Genomic DNA, 11,141 nt, shown 5'->3' on the forward strand with positions numbered 1-11,141 from the left:
ACCTTGGAGCATTCAATAGGCCACCATTTGCAGATGATGATGTCATAGGAACGTGTTTAATTCGTAAAGACAAACAAAGAACGCTGGACACACAAAACCGACTGCCAGACCAAGTGCTGTGAGCAGGCAGCACCTATGAAAGCTGGCACGGCACACGAGTGGGTGGGTAGCCAACACCACGCCTAGTCGCCTTGGTTTATCAAGTAGCGATGTTTACACATCGCACCAGGTACAAATTTCAGGCTGAGTCTAGCTCGGGGAAGTTCATAGAATCGTTATTGGTGTTGGCCGTGAGCGGGAATCGAACTCGGTTTGCCTGATTCGTAGCGCAGTGTGCTAACCGCCGGTCCACCACTCCCCACACACGCAACAAACATCCCCCATATAGCTTTAGCAGACTATTTAAGGAACGAAACAAGATTTCTCTACAAATTTGGATGTCGCCTGATGATGCCGGTTGCAATTCCTGGCGAAACATCGTACTCAGATGATAAATGTTGTTGATTTACTCTCCAACACACCAGTGTGCTGTACTAGTAACGAATTGGCATGTTCTGTTAACGTGACAAACTTTACAATTTGGCTTTGTCAGCGGTGGTGGGTTTAACAACACATTAATATTTATGCGACCTAACCCAAAACAGTTGTATTATGGAAGTTTTATATTAACAATGCATCTCTGCAATACACCAACATTTTGCTCCACACGGTACAAAAAAGCGAACGCACGCAACAAATACAAGACCCAGACATGCATCTGTATGTGTATATATTGAACTTCTTTCGCACCGTACATAACCATCCGTGCTAATCTGCTGGTAATTCTTTTTTTTGGGTTAATGGCGTGTTCGTCTATAAAAGCTGCAAAAGAAATGGCAGCAAGTGTCATTAGCTCGGCCTTTACCGGAGCCACTGCGGCTGGGTCTTGAGACTCGGTGCGATTTTCCTTGGTGAACACGTATAGTATTAATAATAATGCTAAAGGGTAGAGCTAGTGCTAATGTATGGATGTGTTAACCCTCAGTTAAGACTTAGGTCATCGTTGGCTTAGCTGGAATCATTAAATTCTCTTTTCACTGTTCATGGATAGTATCAGAAGTTGCTTGAGAGACTCAGAGTTCAAATTCAGGCAGCCAACAATTATTTAATCGGGTTCTCTAATGTAGTGAGTTAATACTCTCACCTCAGTCAACAATGATCACTTAATGCATGTATGTTGAACTTCTTTCGCATCGTATGTAGCAACCATGCTAATAAATATCGTTCTAATGTGCAGAGTTGGCAAGTGACGCCGCTTCATTTGTGGATCAGAGGTGGCCTAAAGAGATAAAAGATGTGAAATCCGCTTCTGTGGGGCAGTCATTAACCGTGAACCTTCCGCGGGCCAGTCTCTTGACTCTAAAGGGTCCACTGCTCTGCAAGAGATTTAAATTCATATCGCGTCTCATGACGTGACACTGATAGCACAATCGGGATCGCCTTGGGGAAACGATAGCAGACAATTTAAAGAATTATGAAGAATTAATATTTTACATTATTATGTTTTATGTTGATAACCAATATACTTAGATTTTTAACAATGTATTTCTTTCACACGTATTTGCTTGAATTAAAATTAGTGGGAACCATTGCAAGTGATATTACTGGTTCTTGTTTGGTGCATTAAGGCTCACGTTTTCCTTGGGAATAAATTATTTTGAAATGATATAATTTGTCATCAATTCCAATATTTTCTATGTGGTCAACTCTGTTCTCATCAATTACAATTGAATGAATACAATTGTGTAAGTTTTTATACATTAAACATTTGCATCTCTATGAATGTGTGAAAATGGATTTCTTACTAAATTATAGCCAGACTATAACAAATATCCGGAGGAGGCTGAAGCGTCTTTGGAAGAAAACTCGTTTGACTCGCTTACAGAGCGGCCTGCAGATCTGTCAACAGAGTGATTATTGAGTTTCACAGATCGTTCTATGCTTTGCACGTCACTGAGTCGGCTCGCGACCCCGGTGCTCTCTGGCGCATCATGCAGGGTCTGCTGGACTCCAACCACGCATCAACTAGTCGACCCGGTCTGTACACAATACTGTACTTGCGACGTTCTTCGCCGATAAAATAGTGACGATCAAGACAGCCGTTTATATCTTGAAGGCAACGCATTACCCCAGTCTGTCATCTGAGTTTGATCAACCTGGAATGAATGCAAAACTCGAGACCCTGTCGCCAACGTTTGTGGCAGAGGTGTCAATGTTCATTGCACGGCTGCAAATAAGACAACACCGCTTGACTAGATCCACACGTCGATTCTCAAATCATGCTCAGACGTGCTCGCACTGCTGGTTGTCCACCTGGCAAACTTTTCGCTTAGTGGGGGCTGTTTCCTAGACCGGTTCAAAATGTCGCAGCTAAAACTGTTCCTGTAGAATGTTGGTTTGAACCATTGTGATCCCGTAAACTATCGCCTGATCTCAAACCTGAGTACAAAGGTTATATAGTGCCTTTGCCTGAAGTGGTTACTTACCCACATCGCTCCGACAGGCAGCATACCGGAAATTTAACAGCACTGAAGCGGCTCTACTAAAGATCACCGATGACCTCTACAAGATCACGGATGACCGGTGCGCTGCAGCGTTGGCAGGCCACGATCTCTCAGCCGCCTTCAACACCAACGACCATGAGGTCCTCATCGGGCGGCTAAGGTCAAGGTTCGGTGTATTCGGTACGGCACTGGGGTGGATCGAGTCATACCTACATGGTCGATCACAGTCCGTCAAGCTGCGTGATGAATAGTCGTTGCCTGTGCCGTGGTGGCGTACCAAAGGGGTTCGTCCTGGGGCCCTCCTATCTTCAACGTGTCTCTCCGATAACTGATGTCATCTCATCACATGACATCAAGTTCCATCAATGTGCTGCTGATGCACAATTGTACACCGCAGTGAAGTCAAAGTTAGATATGGGGAGCCTTGGTAACCTTGAAGATTGCACGCGAGCGGTTAACGTGTGGTTTTCACAAAACGAAACGCTGCTTAATGCAGAAAAATTGGAGGTTCTACTGGATGGCACTCAGGCTCAGGTAAAAAGAGTTGTCGGAGGATGGATGTTTTAATATCAGGTCATTACGACACATTTGGCCACTATTGAGACATCACATAGCCAACAGAGTGGTGTGTAGCAGAGTATCGAGAAGGCTCGATTATTCCGACTCACTACTCTCCGGCACATCTGGCAAAAACATTACCAAGCTGTAGCGAGTACAAAATTCTTTGGCAGGCGTCATGACGGGTACTGCAAAATCCGACCGTGTCTCTCCAGTGTTCACCGAACGGCATTGGCTTCCTGTGGCCGAACTCATACAGTATAAGGTTGCACTCATTACATACAAAGCGCTGGCCACAAGTGAACCCCAATACCTTGCTGGTATCATCAAAGAGCATAAACCATCACGCAAACTCCGGTCATCCTCGCAGCAGCTTTTGGCTAGTCATCGAATAAAGACGGTCGCTGCATCGCACGTTTTCAGATGCACTTCTGCAGCCGTCTGGAATGTTCTTCCCTCCGATATTAGGAAGTCACTGGAGCTACGCATTTTTTAAATCTAGGTTGAAAATACATTTTCTTTAGAACTGCTTTTCGTGCTTAGTTTGGTGTCCCTCCCCGGCACCTCCGATGACCATGGTTGGCTATTTACGGTGTGAAAGAAGTTCAACATACACACCAACATGGACACTCGCTAAATATACTAACCAACATGGACACTCACTAAAATAACTTAACTAACATGGACACTCGCTAAATAACCAACATGGACACTCGCTAAATATACTAACCAACATGGACACTCACTAAAATAACCTAACGAACATGGACACTCGCTAAATAACCTAACCAACATGTAAACTCGCTAAAATAACTTAACCAGCATGGTGCTGTAGCGCCACCGTGTGGTGACGTGGTACCACTGCAGTGCCTGGCGCGGTGACAGCAGCAGTGGGCGCTGTGCGGCGTCTTCACGGCTTCATTGCCGCCAACCCGCTTGGGACTCACGCCAGGACGCCGCAGCAGCAGCGACTCACAACTGCGGGAACGCGCGGGGTGACGCCTGACAGCGGCAACTGCTGGCGAACTGTGTTGGCCTACAATGCACATGTCTACCAGATGGCAGACGTAACCACGAATTGAATACCAGCCAAGTTTGGTGGCGATTGCTTTCACGGTGTGGATTTGTATTTGGAACATACTTTCATTTTCATACATGGAAGTGTCGGAGATTGAATAAAAAATACACGTTACATGGAGTTACTATTTTTTTAATACGAAGGGCGCACCGAGCAGTAGAGGCCAGGTGGTGAACGAGAGCCGTGACAGGCGGCTAGAGGATGATTGATGGGAAGGCGCGTGCGGAGCGAGGCGTCACGTGGGCGGGGCGAAGCGGGGCGGGGCGGGGCTTCCCCACGCAGAGCGCCATCTCGACTGGGCACCGCGTGGAGAACGCGTGGTTCTTGTGGCGTCTTTGAATTCGTCTTCAACTACCGATCACAGCTGGTCCATGTGACTTAGCAGCTCGTCAAGGTGGATCACCAGCTCGACCATATGGCTTAGCAGCTCGTCAAGGTGGATTCCCAGCTCCTCAAGGTGAGTTGCCAGCTCATTCAGTGGAATTTTTTTGTCAAACACAGTTACGAGGCCTGTCTTGTGTTTAGAGTTAGTAATAGCCTAGATTCGTAGACCGTCGCTTTTTTAAGTGTAACATTTAAGCTATTTAAGTGCAAAATCCTCTCATTGTTTTTCATTGTAATGAGGCGAGGAGGAGACTGTAACACGTTCCCAAGAGGGATGAAGTTTTAAATCGTGCGTCAACACGTGTTTAGATTGCGGCCTGCGTGGTGATTATCGGCAGCCTGTATGTAATTCAGGCGAGTCCGCGCTCGTTGAATATTGAGTTTTTGCGAGGTTTTTTGAAATATACTTCCCTACGATCGATTTCGTTTATTTTGTGTAATCTGACAGTGATTGTCAACCCCCCCCCCCCGCAATCATTTCCCTAAATATATTTCAGAACAAACGTTAAGGTGCAAAGTTGACAATTTGTCAATACAAAAGAGTTTCGATTTAAAGCTTTCGTGACTGCAGGGATTCATCTTCTTGGTTCTTTCGGTAAAGTCACGTAGAAGGGAAGTAATAAAATAATAAAAATAAAACATAATAAAACAATTCTCACGACGTTTCGGCCACAACGCAAGCAGCCGTCCTCAGGCGAAGAATGAGAACATTATCAAGCTAGGAGCTTATATAGGTGTAGCGAGGAGGAGCGCCATATGCACATTCTTTTGTTAAGGCGCTCCTCCTCGCTACACCTATATAAGCTCCTAGCTTGATAATGTTCTCATTCTTCGCCTGAGGACGGCTGCTTGCGTTGTGGCCGAAACGTCGTGAGAATTGTTTTATTATGTTTTATTTTTATTATTTTATTACTTCCCTTCTACGTGACTTTACCGAAAGAACCAAGAAGATGAATACAAAAGAGGGTTGGGTTTGGGTTTGTTTAGGGTTAGCGGTTAAGGGTTAGGATCAGGGGGGTTAGGGTTTAGGGATAGGGTTAGTATGATATATGTAGATTAAAAGTGGGACATTTCACGATGAAATGTTCAAGTAAATATTCAAATTGGCATACTAACCTATGCCGTTTTTAGCCAAAATAAGCCAAATTTCCACAGCTTTATTTTTCAACAAATTCAGTTGGGTCAACCTTAATATGCCATATGTTTAATTAAAAGTCAGAAATTTCACTATGCAATTTTCACGTCCATAAAAATAAGCATGCTAACCTATGTCGTTTTAGCCAAAATTAGCTAAATTTTTACATCTTTATTTTTCAACAAAACGTTCATTCCTCTTTTGTATTTAGCCGTAGTATGCTATACAGTGATACCTGGGTTCACGAACGCTTCTGTTCACGAACAACTCGGTTCACGAACAGAAAAGTTCATAAAAATATGCTCCTGTTCACGAACTCCGCTTCGGTTCACGAACAGAAAAGTTCATAAAAATATGCTCCTGTTCACGAACTCCGCTTCGGTTCACGAACAGAAAAGTTCATAAAAATATGCTCCTGTTCACGAACTCCGCTTCGGTTCACGAACAGAAAAGTTCATAAAAATATGCTCCTGTTCACGAACTCCGCTTCGGTTCACGAACAGAAAAGTTCATAAAAATATGCTCCTGTTCACGAACTCCGCTTCGGTTCACGAACAGAAAAGTTCATAAAAATATGCTCCTGTTCACGAACTCCGCTTCGGTTCACGAACAGAAAAGTTCATAAAAATATGCTCCTGTTCACGAACTCCGCTTCGGTTCACGAACAGAAAAGTTCATAAAAATATGCTCCTGTTCACGAACTCCGCTTCGGTTCACGAACAGAAAAGTTCATAAAAATATGCTCCTGTTCACGAACTCCGCTTCGGTTCACGAACAGAAAAGTTCATAAAAATATGCTCCTGTTCACGAACTCCGCTTCGGTTCACGAACAGAAAAGTTCATAAAAATATGCTCCTGTTCACGAACTCCGCTTCGGTTCACGAACAGAAAAGTTCATAAAAATATGCTCCTGTTCACGAACTCCGCTTCGGTTCACGAACAGAAAAGTTCATAAAAATATGCTCCTGTTCACGAACTCCGCTTCGGTTCACGAACAGGAGCCGCGGCCATTTTAATGCTATTTCCAGGCTGTCACATGGTCGTGACTTCCTGTAGGAAGATCGTGGAGAGAAGAAGAGACACAGAAAGAAGTACTGTGAGTACTGTGAAGACACTTTCAGTGACTTTTTGCTTTTTGGTGTGCTTTTTAGCACATACAGTACTGTACCGTACTACTGTACTGTACAATACTGTACTTACTGTATTGTACAGTTCACCCATTTGAGTGCTTACTGAAGTCATCTCAAGCAAGGTTAGTGTTCTCTCTTTATACATTACTATACTGTACAGTACTAATGTGTATTGTAATTTGTTTCATATTTTTGTGCTTCAAAAACCAAAAAAAAAGGTCAGAACGGATTAACCGGATTTATATTGAACCCTATGGGAAAATGTGCCTCGGTTCACGACCAATTAGGTTCGCGAACAGAGTCAGTTCACGAATTAAGTTCGTGAACCGAGGTATCACTGTATATTACACTAGCGGAAGTACCCGGCGTTGCCCGGGTGAAAAAAATATTCCTTTAAAACCTTACATTTATATACACAGATACGAAGGTATTGTCAAAGCCCGGTGGGCCGTTTGTACATTTCTCCACCAACAAATATATGAGGCTTGCACAAGCCCAAAAATTTGTAGAAAGTGTGGGATAAATAGTTTATGTAAAAGGTTTCCGAAAATTGTGGACCCCCCCATCCCGCTCAAAAAAAATCTTTACCCCTCGTAGGTATATATACCTACACACCACTCGCTAATCACCACTCACAACCGCCACTCACCCTCACCACTCACTCTCACCACTCACCCTCACAACAACCACTCACCCTCACCGCTAACCACTCACCCTCACCACTCACCCTCACCACTCACCTTCACCAATCACCACTCACCCTCACTGCTCACCCTCACCGCTCACCCTCACCACTCACCCACACCACTCACGCTCACCCTCACCACTCACCCCTCACTAATCACCACTCACAACCGCCACTCGCCCTCACCACTCACCCTCACCACTCACCCTCACCACTCACCCTCCCCACTCACTACTCACCACTCATCCTCACCAATCACACCCTCACCAATCACCACTCACTCTCACCACTCACGCTCACCACTCACTACTCACCCTCACTACTCACCCTCATCACTCACCCTCACCACTCACGCTCACCACTCACTACTCATTCTCACCCTCAACACTCCCCCTCACCACCACCACTAACCCTATTCCCGTTTTAAAAACTTGCTTACGTGTCGCCAAGTATGCTTAACATTTCGAACAGACACACACATTCACTAATTTAGCTTTTCACATTTAACATACAAAACGTCAGCTCGTACTACTGTCATCATAGCAGGTACCACCACCACAGTGATGGTGAGTGGTGAGGGTGAGTGGTGAGCGGTGAGGGTGAGTGATGAGGGTGAGTGATGAGGGTGAGTGGTGAGGGAGAGGGGTGAGTGGTGAGGGAGAGGGGTGAGTGGTGAGGGTGAGTGGTGAGGAAGAGTGGTGAGTAAGTGAGGATGATTGTGGAGGGTGAGTGGTGAGGGTGAGTGGTGAGGGTGAGGGTGAGGGTGAGTGGTGAGCATGAGTGGTGAGGGAGAGGGGTGAGTGGTGTTAGTGTGTGGTGTGGGTGAGTGGTGAGGGTGAGTGGTGAGTAGTGAGGATGATTGGCGAGGATGATTGGCGAGGGTGAGTGGTGACCATGAGTGGTGAGGGAGAGGGGTGAGTGGTGAGGGTGAGTGGTGAGGGAGAGTGGTGAGGGTGAGTGGTGGTGAGGGTGAGTGGTGGTGGCGAGGATGATTGGTGAGGGTGAGTGGTGAGCGCGAGTATTGAGAGAGTGGTGAGGGAGAGTAGTGAGGGTGAGTGGTGAGGGTGAGTGTGAGTGGTGAGGGTGAGTGAGTGATGGTGAGGGTGCGTGCTGAGGGAGAGGGGTGAGTGGTGAGGGTGAGTGGTGAGGGTGAGTGGTGAGGGTGAGTGGTGGTGGTGAGGGTGATTAGTGAGAGTGAGTGGTGAGGGTGAGTGGTGAGTGAGTGGTGAGGGTGATTGGTGAGCGTGAGTGGTGAGAGTGAGTGGTGAGGGTGAGTGGTGAGAGTGAGTGGTGGTGGTGAGGGTGAGTAGTGAGAGTGGTGAGGGTGAGTGGTGAGGGTGAGTGGTGGTGGTGAGGGTGAGTGGTGGTGGTGAGTATTGAGTGTGAGTGGTGAGAGTGAGTGGTGAGGGTGAGTGGTGGTGGTGAGGATGATTGGTGAGGGTGAGTGGTGAGTGAGTGGTGAGGGTGATTGGTGAGCGTGAGTGGTGAGAGTGAGTGGTGAGGGTGAGTGGTGAGAGTGAGTGGTGGTGGTGAGGGTGAGTAGTGAGAGTGGTGAGGGTGAGTGGTGAGGGTGAGTGGTGGTGGTGAGGGTGAGTGGTGGTGGTGAGTATTGAGTGTGAGTGGTGAGAGTGAGTGGTGAGGGTGAGTGGTGGTGGTGAGGATGATTGGTGAGGGTGAGCGTTGAGGGAGAGGAGTGAGTGGTGAGGGAGAGTGGTGAGGGTGTATATATTTTTGCCTATGATGACAGCAGTACATGCTGACGTTTTGTATGTTAAATGTAAAAGCTAAACGTGTGAATGTGTGTGTCTGTTGGAAATGTTAAGCAAACTTGGCGACACGCAGTTTGTTAAAAAATTAACCCGTAAAAACAAAGTTTTTCACTATAAATCCTTTATATGCGTGGCGGCTAGAGTCCTCTCGTCCTCTGGCTTGAGATGGCTGCCATCTATGGGTCAGATGATTGCCTGCCACCATTAAGCAATTGGTAATTAAATATAATTTATTTTTTCCTATAAAGTGTAACATTTTGGAAAAAAAATTTCACGAAAATAAATTGTCACGCACAACGAGTTTGTGTGCAAAATGTCAGCTCGCTTGGATCACGGGAAGTGGGTTCAAAAACGACCGAAATATTTGCACGGTCGTAAGCGCACAAGCAAGCAAGTGAACTTAATATAAAGGATTTAAAAATGGATATGTATTTCCCCCTTTCGTCCCCTCTGCTTTATCAATGTTGATTCCTGTCACCAAAGTACACTGATTTCAAACTCTCTTCGATCGGCACAGTACCACCTTCGCTTCTCATCGTCATGTTCATAAACTTGACGTTCTACAAAATGAACAACTTTTTCTCAGCTACCCCAGCTGGGACTCGAACCCACAATCCCTGGCTTAGGAGGCCAGTGCCTTATCCATTAGGCCACTGGGGCTACATGTAGCATGATGACAACCTGGCTTATATACAGACTTGTTAAATAAACTCGCAATAATAATATAAATGGATACGTATTTTCCCCTTTTATTCTCTGCTTTATCAATGTTGATAATTGTCACCAAAGTACACTGTTTAAAACTCTCTTGATTTGAAGCTTTCGTGACTTCAGGAATCCATACTCTTTGGTTCTTTTGGTAAATTCACGTAGGTATAAAATAAAATAAATCACGACGTTTCGGGCTCAACACAAGCGTCTATCATCAACACAAGCATCCATCATCATCATCTGATGATGGACACTATACCGACGTAACTTTACCGAAAGAACCAAAAAGTATAATTGAACACTGTTTTAAAACTCTCTTCTATAGGCACAGCGCCATTTTGGCTTTTCATTATCAGATTCGTAAACTTGACATCTTTATTTTACAAAATTAACAGCTTTTTCTCAGCAACCCCAGGTGGGACTCAAACCCACAATCCCTGGCTTAGGAGGCCAGTGCCTTATCCATTAGGCCACTGGGGCTACATATAGCATGATGAAAACCTGGCTTATGTACAGACTTCTTAAATAAACTCACAATAAAAAAAAGATATGTTTTCCCCTTTCGTCCCCTCTGTTTTATTCATGTTGATAATTGTTTTTTTCCTAAAAAGTGGAAAATTTTTGAATTTTTTTTTCACGAAAATTAATTGTCACGCACAACGAGTCTGTGTGCAAAATGTCAGCTCGATTGTATCACGGGAAGTGGGTTAAAAAACTACCGAAAGATTTGCACGGTCGTAAGCAAGCAAGCACGCAAGCACGCAAGCAAGCAAGCAAGTGAACTTAATATAAAGGATTTAAAAATATATTCGCCTGTGGAGGACACGGGGATCGATCGCGCGACCTTTGGCATGGGAAGCGAGGGCGCTACCAACTGCGCTACTCCGCCACGGCCTGTGGAGGGCTTACGCTCTGGTCTCTTACACTCTGACGTTCAGCCAAAGCCATGAATGCGTTCTATTTGAAAATATGTAAAATATAAATTTTTTGCCTAAAAAGTGTAAATTTTTGGGAATTTTTTTTCACGAACAATAATTGTCTGGCACAACGAGTCTGTGTGGAAAATGTCAGCTCGATTGGATCACGGGAAGTGGGTTAAAAAACGACCGAAAGATTTGCACGGTCCTAAGCAAGCAAGCAAGCACGCA

The 11,141-nt window shown here is 45.2% G+C and overlaps 2 non-coding genes across 2 annotated transcripts; both read right to left on the reverse strand.

Annotated features, from left to right (window-relative positions):
- Positions 1–9,869: 9,869 nt before the first annotated feature.
- Positions 9,870–9,942, reverse strand: TRNAR-CCU (transfer RNA arginine (anticodon CCU)). The gene has a single exon. It is a non-coding gene; the product is annotated as a tRNA-Arg (tRNA).
- A 458-nt stretch (positions 9,943–10,400) lies between these two features.
- TRNAR-CCU (transfer RNA arginine (anticodon CCU)) lies at positions 10,401–10,473 on the reverse strand. The gene has a single exon. It is a non-coding gene; the product is annotated as a tRNA-Arg (tRNA).
- Positions 10,474–11,141: the final 668 nt, after the last annotated feature.

The sequence above is a fragment of the Lampetra fluviatilis genome, chromosome 1 (genome assembly GCF_964198595.1).
Source record: "Lampetra fluviatilis chromosome 1, kcLamFluv1.1, whole genome shotgun sequence".
NCBI classification, from domain to species: domain Eukaryota; kingdom Metazoa; phylum Chordata; class Hyperoartia; order Petromyzontiformes; family Petromyzontidae; genus Lampetra; species Lampetra fluviatilis.